This window comes from Thalassophryne amazonica, chromosome 10 (assembly GCF_902500255.1).
Source record: "Thalassophryne amazonica chromosome 10, fThaAma1.1, whole genome shotgun sequence".
NCBI lineage: Eukaryota > Metazoa > Chordata > Actinopteri > Batrachoidiformes > Batrachoididae > Thalassophryne > Thalassophryne amazonica.
Window position 1 is genome coordinate 114,347,618 of NC_047112.1, and position 13,743 is coordinate 114,361,360.

General features: G+C 44.6%; 1 long non-coding RNA gene across 1 annotated transcript; it reads right to left on the reverse strand.

Moving 5' to 3' along the window:
• Nucleotides 1–419: 419 nt before the first annotated feature.
• LOC117518065 lies at nucleotides 420–13,701 on the reverse strand. The gene is made up of 3 exons (XR_004562910.1): nucleotides 13,690–13,701; nucleotides 6,693–6,704; nucleotides 420–546 (listed from the first exon to the last, which is right to left on the reverse strand). It is a non-coding gene; the product is annotated as an uncharacterized LOC117518065 (long non-coding RNA).
• Between the last annotated feature and the right edge of the window lie 42 nt (nucleotides 13,702–13,743).

Genomic DNA, 13,743 nt, shown 5'->3' on the forward strand with positions numbered 1-13,743 from the left:
GGTTGTTTGTTTGTTTTTTCTGCCCAGCACACTTTTAAATGACTTCAGACACACATCATTATTCTGAAGAGACTGTACTGACAAAAAGCAACAAGCTAAAAGTGTTTCATTTCTAAAAGTGGAACAAAAAAAAAGACCTTTTTGTTTTTCCTGGGGATTGTTTGAATTCATACACATTTCTTTGGATGTGTCATTACGTCAAAAAAACAAAACAAAACAAAAAAAAACGAGGCTATAACTGTTGAAGAGAAGCTTCAGGAGAAGCTGTGCCACATCTTCAGACTGGAAGCAGAACTTTGTTGGTTCCTCTCTGCTCACATGAACTCTTCTGGTACTCTGAATCTTGAAGCACCGGGAGACTGTTAAACACTACGTTTGAAGTGTTTCCTGTTCACAGTGAAATGACACCTACACAGCTGTGACACAAGTTTTACATATGTATCGGCACTTTTGTAAAACATGGAACTGCACCAGCTGGGCCTTAATGATTCTATGAAACACCTGCCTTAGATCACAGTGGGCCTCATGCAGAACTGCTCATACGAACTGATGCGCACTCTGCCCTGCGCACTCTACACACCGTGTAATTAATACCTGTCATCGTGTTTTTGACCATGTCCTACGATTTCTCTGTGACTTGATTATGAAGTCATTCATACCAATCAATCACAGTTATTTTGCTGATCAATTCGTATATGTTTTAGATCATCCATCTACGCTTCTTGGTTGTTGAGTTATACAATAAAGTTTTTTTTTTTAGACCATGTTTTCCTTAATCTTTGATCAAATTACTCCAAAATCAAATCAATTCTAAATGTTTATCCTATTAATATTCCCAACACATTTGAAAGAAATCCGTCTAGCTGGTTTTGGGTTATCATGTCCACACACGCACACAGCCAGCTCTTCAGTCACTTATTTAATATTTCATTGTATTTAAGCTATTTTATTTTGAAAATCCTACATAAATTACACATAATTACATTGAAATTAGTGTGTTTAACTCCAGAATTTGAAATATACTGTATCATTCTCAGTGTGTTATAGCTTAATAATGTTAATATGCGGGTACCTTTGTGGGATAAGGAGTTGGGTCTACCTGGCTTTGACTCATAGTTGCCCCTGTCAGTGTCCTTGGTGGTGGCGGTAACTTGCAGCTGACTGGCGTTCTGTCCAGAGGGAGTCATAGACTCTCATTCGCTTCACACTAAAAAACCCGGTGATAAGCCCCCGAGTGTAGGGTAGCCATTTGTCCGATCTGTCCAGACTACTACCCATGTGGACCCAAAATTAATTTGATCATCTCTCGCTGTGAAATGACTTGTGTCCTGTAGTATTTGGTTCATCTGCAGACTTTATTCGGTGTTTCTCTGATACAGGACGTCAATCTCAGATGACTGAGTTTCTCTTAAAAACAGTCCCTCATTGGTGTTGCTAAGCCCAGGGTCCCGATGGTCCTGATCAGCCACCTCTGACATTTGATATTTTTTACATTTCCGGTAATTCACTTTTCTCATGAACACACACTAATTTACACACAATGAATTCAGCAGGTTTACACATGTAATTATCTGGATTTACGAGTGTTTCATGATTCTGGCATTGTACGTTTGTATGACTCCATATTAGTAATAAAGAGATGTTTGTGAACAGCTGTTGTGTTCAAGGACCACTCTGTCTGCTCTCTTTTATAATTTACAGGATTTCATCTCTAAATTAAAAATGTATGTTTTGTTTCACATTTTATATTTGGTTGATTTTTGCCTTTTAAAAATACCATTTTCAGGTCCTGTAACTGTGTTGTTTCTAACAGGTCATGATGCGTTTGAACTTTAACCGACTAAATGTAAATAAACATGATGAATACAAATGCTGTTTGGTCTCATTTATAGCAACTTAAAAAAACACACTGGCACCCAGAAAAATAACGCAATATGGACATGTGGGCCTTCGACTCCCTAAAATACAGTGTACAGCAGTTATTAACGTGTAAGTTGTGGCACCTTTGAATATTCCAGCTCATATGTTTTAGTGAAGGCCGTGGTGGGCACAGCTAACCAAAAAGTTTTCTTCGATAACAGCTAATTTGCAACGCAGTTTTGACTTATGGTTTGATTTAAAAACCAAACTAATTCCAGACAGTTTATTGACATTAATGTCAAAATATCACACATATCTTTTAGTTTTAAAGCAATCCACTAATTCTGAAGGTTTGAGCATTAACACTCACAGATGCCAAAAAACAAGTTACTGTAACGTGTGTTGGTTTTTACCAACAAATGTGTATTTGTAAATATGAAATTATTGTTCATTTGTTAAAAAAAAAAAAAAGCATTTGCAAAACTGAAAATTCTGTTTAAGTGTGATTCAGTGCAATGAATAGTGACCGTGTGATAGTTCGACGCGCTTCACACTCCCATTCAGTAGACGGCAATGTTCCATGGATTTTGACCAAAAATCCAGTGTGCTGCCATGAAAGGTGCTCAACTACACACCAGGAGCAACTTGGGCTTTATGGCCCTTGCTCGTGGTCACTTCAGTGAGTTGCCTGTGTAATAGGGAATTGAACCGGGGGTCATGTGCTTGCTAACCTCCCCTCACCTGTAACCAAGTTTGGGTAGGATTACTTTGAAATGTAATCCAATAGTAATCAGACTACAAGTAATCCAAATGTATGTACATACATACATGAAATCCACATGTATTCTTTCAAAGTAATCCTACCCAACCTTGCCTGTAACCATTGCCTTTCTCATTGTGAAGCTGTTGGACCTGCACCAACATTTTTGCCTGGTGTAAATCTGACCTTTGTAACTTGGAACTTCACCCCAGTGTTTTCTTTGGCTGATCTTGCCAGGGCAATTCCTGTATCCACCTATATATGAATGCCAAATTTGGTCCAAAATACTTTGAAATTGTTTCACTCTAGTGGTCTTGACTTTTGCCATAATTAACACAATAAGTGCAATTCCAGGCTCGACCTTCTGCAAAGCACGTTTGGTAGAAATTGACCAAAGGACCCGGAGAAGCAGGCCAACAAAGAGAGTTGATCCCAATGATTGACCTTTGGAAAATGTAACCTCACCAGGGCAGTGTCAGAATTCTTCTATGTTTGTACCACGTTTGGTGCAAATTGGAGTAAAAAAAAGAAAAATCTAGACCTTGACCATTGCTGAAAAGTAGCCCTTTAAGTCCAAATCCAAGGTTGACCTTTATCCACATTTTGGATGGGATGTGCCAAAGTTCCTGTGAGGAGTTGCAAAGCAGACAAACATTGGCTGAATGAAGATACAACTGGTTTTACTGGTAAACCGGCTCTGCAGGCAGCACAAGATACCAACACATTCTTGCCTAATCTAAGAACAAGATGTTTGTACTCATGAGTTCTGCTAAGTCAGGGAGTCACAGTTTGCTCTAAAATCTTTATGAAGGTGTTTTTGTGTCCCCAGGTGAAGAACAGTGTGTTGAGCAACAACATCTGCTTGTTTCTGGTCTCATGGGGTGATGATCTTTGCAAGAAGAGCACAACAACTGCAGCACTTGCAAAACTCAAACCAATCTAAAGAGACAAAAATATCAGTCTCAGATACAAATCGAAGTCCTGCACATGTGAGTCAGTTCCATCTTCCTCTACACAATTCGTGTACCCTGACTGCTGAAAGGAAGCTCCAAACAGTGAAGATGAGGTGCTTCTATGACCTCATGACATCATGTACACAGCATGTCGCAATCAAGGACATCTGCAGGACGACCCCACTGCACGTGACACGACAAACATCCACTGAGCACAGTGAGAGAAAGAAAACGGCGGTGCGGACGTGACAAGATCAGGTGGATCTCAAAGAAGGGTCAAAACGTGGCAAGAAACCAGCACACAAAAAAGTGGTTGAATGGACTAATACTCCTAATTGACAACGCAGATTACAGTGGGCTCCCTGCTGACCACATTTAGAAACTACAGCTGCTCAAATCCCCCAAAGCAGCGGCTGAGTCGCACAGTACGCTAACTTAGTGTGGCCTTTGAGCGAGGGAACGACTGTGCGTCAGGCTGGTTTTAAGCTGTATTGGAGCTCTGACTCATGTCTCCTTTGTGTGCCTCTGTGAAGCAGCCTGTACCCACCCAGGCGTGCATGCACACACACACACACACACACACACACACACACACACACACACACACACACACACACACACACACACACACACACACACACACACACACACACACACACACACACACACACACAAGTTCTCATTCTCTCCAACAAAGTGGTTTGAAATGGGGTTTTTACTCTGTTATTTGTGGCTCTGCTATTTTTGGACACATCAGCACTAAATTTAGCCTGTATTGCGTATGTGTGTGTGTGTGTGTATATGTGTATGTGTGATGAATGAGCTGATATAAACCCTGTCAGATTAAACACGGAATTTTCTTGTGCATAGAAGACATGATAAATGTTGGACTACATTACTTTCAAGGTCAAAGCGCTTTACATTGATGTGTCACATTCACACATACATTCACACACAAACGTCCTGACTGTACACATTAAACACATTAATCCGCTAACTGAAAAGTTAACTTTTATAACCCCAAACCGATAAACTGCAAAAAAAAAAAAAAAATGTACCGATACTGATATACTGATGCCTTTTATTATTAATTTGGTTGCAGCCACATCAGATTACACTGTTGGCTCTTGAGAAACCAGTTTCAGTTTAATCACCGCAAGGGCTGCTGGGTAAATTCAAAGATCAAGTGACATAACCCACGCATTCCCAGGATCACAAAAACAATGCATGAAAAATAAATGAATAAAAAAAAAATCCCAGACACTGTCATCATCTTTCAAAAGCAGTAAATCACAGTATTAGAAGTCATAGTTTATTTCAATATTACATACTGTATTTTCCAGGCTAAAACTTTTTTCTCATGCTTTGAACCCTGCAGCTTAAACAACAATGTGGCTAATTTATGGATTTTTTACAGACTTTCCTGTAATTTACTGATGAATCCAAATAGGTCCATTAATGCTGCCTATTGATTAGCAAAACACACATAAATTCTTATACCTGTTAGTTTCAGTTGGATTTATTGCATTCTGAAGAAAAATAATCCACAAAAAGAATCCTGATTATCCAAAACGGCATCTAAAAATACTTTAATTCCTTGTAGTGGCTGAAGAAAAGTCTCTCTGTGATACAGCTGCTCCATCAGATCTCCTACCGGGTCTTTGCACCCAAAATCAGATGATTCTGGGTGCAGGTGATGAAATTATCACATCAGCCACAAAGAAATAAAATTAAATAATGTTAAAATTACTCATTTTTTCCTCTGTGTGGAGCGGACAGTAACACTGTAACGTCCAAAGTGAACCTGAACTACTCCTTGCGTCGACCGGCCAATCACATCTTGTGCTAAATGATAACGTCATCAGCCAGCGACAGCCAGTCAAATCAAATCAAATCAATTTTATTTATATAGCACCAAATCACAACAAACAGTTGCCCCAAGGCGCTTTATATTGTAAGGCAAAAGCCATACAATAATTACGGAAAAACCCCAACGGTCAAAACGACCCCCTGTGAGCAAGCACTTGACGACAGTGGGAAGGAAAAACTCCCTTTTAACAGGAAGAAACCTCCAGCAGAACCAGACTCAGGGAGGGGCAGTCTTCTGCTGGGACTGGTTGGGGCTGAGGGAGAGAATCAGGAAAAAGACATGCTGTGGAGGGGAGCAGAGATCGATCACTAATGATTAAATGCAGAGTGGTGCATACAGAGCAAAAAGAGAAAGAAACACTCAGTGCATCATGGGAACCCCCCAGCAGTCTAAGTCTATAGCAGCATAACTAAGGGATGGTTCAGGGTCACCTGATCCAGGGAACTTTTAGGACAACCTGATAATAATGAATTACAATAGTCCAGCCTAGAGGAAATAAATGCATGAATTAGTTTTTCAGCATCACTCTGAGACAAGACCTTTCTAATTTTAGAGATATTGTGCAAATGCAAAAAAGCAGTCCTACATATTTGCTTAATATGCGCATTGAAGGACATATTCTGATCAAAAATGACTCCAAGATTTCTCACAGTATTACTAGAGGTCAGGGTAATGCCATCCAGAGTAAGGATCTGGTTAGACACCATGTTTCTAAGATTTGTGGGGCCAAGTACAATAACTTCAGTTTTATCTGAATTTAAAAGCAGGAAATTAGAGGTCATCCATGTCTTTATGTCTGTAAGACAATCCTGCAGTTTAACTAATTGGTGTGTGTCCTCTGGCTTCATGGATGGATAAAGCTGGGTATCATCTGCGTAACAATGAAAATTTAAGCAATGCTTTCTAATAATACTGCCTAAGGGAAGCATGTATAAAGTGAATAAAATTGGTCCTAGCACAGAACCTTGTGGAACTCCATAATTAACCTTAGTCTGTGAAGAAGACGCCCCATTTACATGAACAAATTGTAATCTATTAGATAAATATGATTCAAACCACTGCAGTGCAGTGCCTTTAATACTTATGGTATACTTTAATCTCTGTAATAAAACTTTATGGTCAACAGTATCAAAAGCAGCACTGAGGTCTAACAGAACAAGCACAGAGATGAGTCCACTGTCTGAAGCCATAAGAAGATCATTTGTAACCTTCACTAATGCTGTTTCTGTACTATGATGAATTCTGAAACCTGACTGAAACTCTTCAAATAGACCATTCCTCTGCAGATGATCAGTTAGCTGTTTTACAACTACCCTTTCAAGAATTTTTGAGAGAAAAGGAAGGTTGGAGATTGGCCTATAATTAGCTAAGATAGCTGGGTCGAGTGATGGCTTTTTAAGTAATGGTTTAATTACTGCCACCTTAAAAGCCTGTGGTACATAGCCAACTAATAAAGATAGATTGATCATATTTAAGATCGAAGAATTAATTAATGGTAAGGCTTCCTTGTGCAGCCTGGTAGGAATGGGGTCTAATAGACATGTTGATGGTTTGGAGGAAGTAACTAATGAAAATAACTCAGACAGAACAATCGGAGAGAAAGAGTCTAACCAAATACCAGCATTACTGAAAGCAGCCAAAGATAACGATATGTCTTTGGGATGGTTATGAGTAATTTTTTTCTCTAATAGTTAAACTTTTATTAGCAAAGAAAGCCATGAAGTCATTACTAGTTAAAGTTAAAGGAATACTCGGCTCAATAGAGCTCTGACTCTTTGTCGGCCTGGCTACAGTGCTGAAAAGAAACCTGGGGTTGTTCTTATTTTCTTCAATTAGTGATGAATAGTAAGATGTCCTAGCTTTACGGAGGGCTTTTTTATAGAGCAACAGACTCTTTTTCCAGGCTAAGTGAAGATCTTCTAAATTAGTGAGACGCCATTTCCTCTCCAAATTACGGGTTATCTGCTTTAAGCTGCGAGTTTGTGAGTTATACCACGGAGTCAGGCACTTCTGATTTAAGGCTCTCTTTTTCAGAGGAGCTACAGCATCCAAAGTTGTGCTCAATGAGGATGTAAAACTACTGACGAGATAATCTATCTCACTCACAGAGTTTAGGTAGCTACTCTGCACTGTGTTGGTATATGGCATTGAAGAACATAACAAAGAAGGAATCATATCCTTAAACCTAGTTACAGCACTTTCAGAAAGACTTCTACTGTAATGAAACTTATTCCCCACTGCTGGGTAGTCCATTAAAGTAAATGTAAATGTTATTAAGAAATGATCAGACAGAAGAGGGTTTTCAGGGAATACTGTTAAGTCTTCAATTTCCATACCATAAGTCAGAACAAGATCTAAAGTATGATTAAAGTGGTGGGTGGACTCATTTACATTTTGAGCGAAGTCAATTGAGTCTAATAATAAATTAAATGCAGTGTTGAGGCTGTCATTCTCAGCATCTATGTGGATGTTAAAATTGCCCACTATAATTATCTTATCTGAGCTAAGCACTAAGTCAGACAAAAGGTCCGAAAATTCACAGAGAAACTCACAGTAATGACCAGGTGGACGATAGATAACAACAAATCAAATCAAATCAAATCAGTTTTATTTATATAGCGCCAAATCACAACAAACAGTTGCCCCAAGGCGCTTAAATAAAACTGGTTTTTGGGACTTCCAATTTGGATGGACAAGACTAAGAGTCAAGCTTTCAAATGAATTAAAGCTCTGTCTGGGTTTTTGATTAATTAATAAGCTGGAGTGGAAGATTGCTGCTAATCCTCCTCCTCGGCCCGTGCTACGAGCATTCTGACAGTTAGTGTGACTTGAGGGTGTTGACTCATTTAAACTAACATATTCATCCTGCAGTAACCAGGTTTCTGTAAGGCAGAATAAATCAATATGTTGATCAATTATTATATTATACAGGGACTTAGAAGAGAGAGACCTAATGTTTAATAGACCACATTTAACTGTTTTAGTCTGTGGTGCAGTTGAAGGTGCTATATTGTTTTTCTTCTTTTTGAATTTTTATGCTTAAATGGATTTTTGCTAGTTATTGGTGGTCTGGGAGCAGGCACTTTCTCTACGGGGATGGGGTATTGGGGGGTTGGCAGGGGGAGAGAAGCTGCAGAGAGGTGTGTAAGACTACAATTCTGCTTCCTGGTCCCAACCCTGGATAGTCACGGTTTGGAGGGTTTAAGAAAATTGGCCAGATTTCTAGAAATGAGAGCTGCTTCATCCAAAAGTGGGATGGATGCCGTCTCTCCTAACAAGACCAGGTTTTCCCCAGAAGCTTTGCCAATTATCTATGAAGCCCACCTCATTTTTTGGACACCACTCAGACAGCCAGCAATTCAAGGAGAACATGCGGCTAAACATGTCACTCCCGGTCCGATTGGGGAGGGGCCCAGAGAAAACTACAGAGTCCGACATTGTTTTTGCAAAGTTACACACCGATTCAATGTTAATTTTAGTGACCTCCGATTGGCGTAACCGGGTGTCATTACTGCCGACGTGAATTACAATCTTACCAAATTTATGCTTAGCCTTAGCCAGCAGTTTCAAATTTCCTTCAATGTCGCCTGCTCTGGCCCCCGGAAGACAATTGACTATGGTTGCTGGTGTCACTAACTTCACATTTCTCAAAACAGAGTCGCCAATAACCAGAGTTTGTTCCTCGGTGGGTGTGTGGCGGGAAACAACGGTTAGAAATGTGAACGGGATGGTGGTGTACAGGGGGTTTCTGTCTGCCACAAACACACAACAGAGAGGGACTAAAATGTTTGATTTTAGGGTTCACAAACGCTTTTGACCATTAAACTTTGCTCACTTTACCAGCAAAAAAATGTTAGCGGAGTGAAAGTTTGAACAAAATTTAACAGAAGCTAATTGGTCCACTGATGGTTTTAAAGTTTAGCTGAAAAGCTAAATGCTAACAAAAAACATTAGCTTTGATAATTAGCAGTTAGCAGATTAGCTGAACGCATTGCATACTACACACATGACCACACTGCACTGGGATCGGTCTGTCTTACACCTACTGCAAAACAGCGCAAAGCTCAGTGCAAATATCACCAGATGTAGGCGTTGTTATGTGGGCCGCTGAAGAGGAGGTACTGCTGGCCCACCACCACCAGAGGGCGCCCTGCTTGGAGTGCGGGCTCCAAGCACGAGAGGGCGCCAGACCCAGAAGAAGTGACAGCTGTCACTCATCCTCAGCACCAGCTGTCACTCGTTCATCATCATCATCAACACCATAAAGGCCGGACTGCAACTCCACCTCCTCGCCGAGAAATCAACTACCGAAGAGGTAATATTCTCTGCTGACTCAAATCGTTGAGTGATAATCTGAACTTCTTTTGCAGCCGTTATCCTGCGGTGTTCTGCCTTATCTGTGGGATTGGCATTTGGTGTGATCAGCAACGGCTTCGCCTCACACCCCAAACCAAGATAAGTGGTTAAACAGGAGCTGCACGAGTGTGTCATTGGAGGTGGAGGTGCTCCCTCCTAACTGAGTGCAGACTGTGGATTACTGAGTGTGCGGATTCACACTCATTCATCTTGTCTTTGTTTTCTGCCAGCAGTACCAGGGTCGACAGCCGAAGACAGAGGCCACCTGGGGATTCGGGACTTGGCGGCTCCGGTGTTCTTCAGACCGTTGGTGGTGGAAACCGTGTGGGACGCGGCTCCTCTCTCGTCGGGGGTCTTCTATCTTCGAGCCTGCCCACGCGTCACCTGGTGTTAATTGACTCTACTGATTTTGTGTGTTTAGTTGTGTGTTGTCACAACAATAAATTGTTACCTTTTGGCTTATTCATTGTCCGTTCTTTAGCGCCCCCTGTTGTGGGTCCGTGCTACGACACCTTCCCAACAGGATTTCTCGGCCATTCGTCATGGATTCCGAGGGGCGTCAACCCGAGCTTGAACGGCCAATGGAAGAGCCAGGAGCGCAGGCGTCAGCGGGAGGTGTGTTGAGTGAGCTGCAGTGGATCTTAACCGCCTTCACGGCTCGGCTGGATTTAGTGACCGAGCAGAATGTTCTCCTTAACCGGAGGGTGGAGGCTCTCACCACCAGGGTGGAAGCGCGCGATCAGGGCGCTGCTGCAGCCACTCCTCTTGCTGGTCCTGGGCCTGTAACAGACGTTCCACTGGTCGTTCAACGACCCCCCCCCCCACCGTCCCCTGAAGCATACATAAGCCCTCCGGAACCGTACGGAGGCTGTGTTGAGACGTGCGCAGACTTCCTCATGCAGTGTTCGCTCGTCTTTTCACAGCGTCCTGTCATGTACGAGTCAGACACCAGCCGGGTGGCTTATGTTATTAATCTGCTTCGAGGAGAGGCATGCGCCTGGGCTACGGCACTTTGGGAGCAGAATTCACGGCTCCTAACGTCTTATGCTGGGTTTGTACGGGAGTTCAAACAAGTTTTTGACCATCCCAACAGAGGCGAGATCACTTCGAGCGTGCTGCTGTCAATGAGACAGGGGCGTCGCAGCGCAGCCGAGTATGCAGTCGACTTCCGCATCGCGGCAGCGAGGTCCGGCTGGAATAACGTTGCGCTCCGCACCGCCTTCGTATATGGACTGTCTCCGGTCCTGAAGGAGCACCTCCTGGCTAAGGAGGAACCGCGGGATTTTGACGGGCTTGTCGATTTGGTTATACGCTTAGACAACCATTTGAATGAGCATCGTCGGGAGCAGGCCGGGGGGCGTGACCGGGCACAAGCCGTCCCTCCCCCTTCTGGTTCCGAAAGGGTGATGTCGTCCCCACGCTTCACTGCCAGAGAGCTCCGTGTGGCTACAGCTCCCCCTGCTGAGGAGGCTATGGACATGAGCAGGGCCAAAGTAAAAACAAACGTCAGACAAAGGAGGCTGGCCCGCGGGGAGTGTTTTTTCTGCGGCTCTTGTGAGCATATGCAGAAGGACTGCACCAAAACGGTCAAACTACAACGCCCGTCCTTAGAAACTGGGCTAAGGGTGGGCCATAACACGGAGATCCCGCAAATCTGCACGAATCCCAGTGACGATCCTTTGTGGGGATTTAACCCTTCACGCCCCAGCACTGGTAGACACGGGGTCGGAAGGGAATCTGCTGGATAGCAGATGGGCAAAGGAAGTAGGGCTCCCCCTGGTGGCTCTGCCGGCACCATTGCAGGTGCAAGCACTAGATGGCACCCTGCTTCCATTAATCACACATCAGACACAGCCAGTGACCTTGTTTGTGTCTGGAAATCACAGGGAGGAGATCGTGTTCCATGTAACACCTTCTACCTCCCGAGTCAATCAATCAATCAATTTTTTTTTTTATATAGCGCCAAATCACAACAAACAGTTGCCCCAAGGCGCTTTATATTGTAAGGCCGAGTGATTTTGGGATTTCCATGGATGGTGAAGCACAATCCCCGGATAGATTGGCCGTCCGGGGTTGTGACGCAGTGGAGCGAAACCTGCCACCGGGAGTGTTTAGGATCCTCGGTTCCTCCCGGCGTGACGGCTAATGAGGAGGTTAAAGACCCCCCCAATCTATCGGCGGAGCCAAAGGAGTACCACGATCTTGCTGACGTCTTCAGCAAAGATCTGGTGCTCACTCTTCCCCCGCACTGACCGTACGATTGTGCCATCGATTTGGTCCCGGGCGCTGAGTACCCGTCCAGTAGGTTGTACAACCTCTCACGTCCGGAACGCGAATCAATGGAGACCTACATCCGGGACTCTTTAGCTGCCGGGCTGATCTGGAACTCCACCTCCCCGATGGGTGCTGGTTTCTTTTTTGTGGGCAAAAAGGACAGCGGACTCCGTCCATGCATTGATTACAGAGGGCTGAACGAGATCACGGTTCGCAACCGATACCCGTTACCCCTGTTGGATTCAGTGTTCACGCCCCTGCATGGAGCCCAAATTTTCACAAAATTGGATCTTAGAAACGCGTACCACCTGGTTCGGATCCGGAAGGGAGACGAATGGAAGACGGCATTTAACACCCCGTTAGGTCACTTTGAGTACCTGGTCATGCCGTTCGGCCACACTAACGCCCCCGCGACGTTCCAAGCTTTGGTAAATGACGTCTTCTGGGACTTCCTGCATCGGTTCGTCTTCGTATATCTGGACGATATACTCATCTTTTCCCCGGACCCTGAGACCCATGTCCAGCATGTACGTCAGGTCCTACAGCGGTTGTTGGAGAACCGGCTGTTTGTGAAGGGCGAGAAGTGCGAGTTCCACCACACTTCTTTGTCCTTCTTGGGGTTCATCATCTCCTCCAACTCCGTCGCCCCTGATCCGGCCAAGGTTGCGGCGGTGAGAGATTGGCCCCAACCAACAAGCCGCAGGAAACTGCAGCAGTTCCTCGGCTTTGCAAATTTCTACAGGAGGTTCATTAAAGGCTACAGTCAGGTAGTTAGCCCCCTGACTGCCCTGACCTCCACCAAGGTCCCCTTCACCTGGTCGGATCGGTGCGAAGCCGCGTTCAAGGAGTTGAAACGCCGGTTCTCGACTGCACCAGTTCTGGTGCAGCCTGATCCTGATCGCCAGTACATAGTGGAAGTGGACGCCTCTGACTCAGGGATAGGAGCCGTGCTGTCCCAGAGCATGGAGGCTGATAAGGTTCTCCATCCTTGTGCCTATTTTTCCCGCAGGTTGACCGCAGCTGAACGGAACTATGATGTCGGCAATCGGGAGCTCCTCATGGTGAAGGAGGCTCTTGAAGAGTGGAGACACCTGCTGGAGGGGGCGTCGTTGCCTTTCACGGTTTTCACGGACCATCGGAACCTGGAGTACATTCGGACCACCAAGTGGCTGAACCCCAGGCAAGCCCGCTGGTCTCTGTTCTTCGGGCGCTTTGACTTCCGGATCACGTACCGCCCTGGGACCAAAAACCAAAAATCGGATGCATTGTCCCGGGTGCACGAAGAAGAAGCCAAAGCAGGGCTGTCGAACCCCACCGAGACCATCATCCCCGAGTCCACTGTTGTGGCCTCCCTCACCTGGGACGTGGAGAAGACCGTCCGGGAGGCCCTGGCAAGGAGCCCGGACCCGGGGACCGGCCCCAAGAACAGACTGTACATCCCACCAGAGGCCAGAGCTGCCGTATTGGACTTCTGTCACGGATCCAAGCTCTCCTGTCATCCCGGAGTGCGTAGGACTGTGGCAGTGGTCCAGCAGCGCTTCTGGTGGGCGTCCCTGGAAACCGACGTTCGGGACTACGTCCAGGCCTGTACCATCTGCGCCAGGGGCAAGGCAGACCATCGGAGGACCTCGGGACTCCTCCAACCCGTGCCGCCCCTGGTCTCACATCGG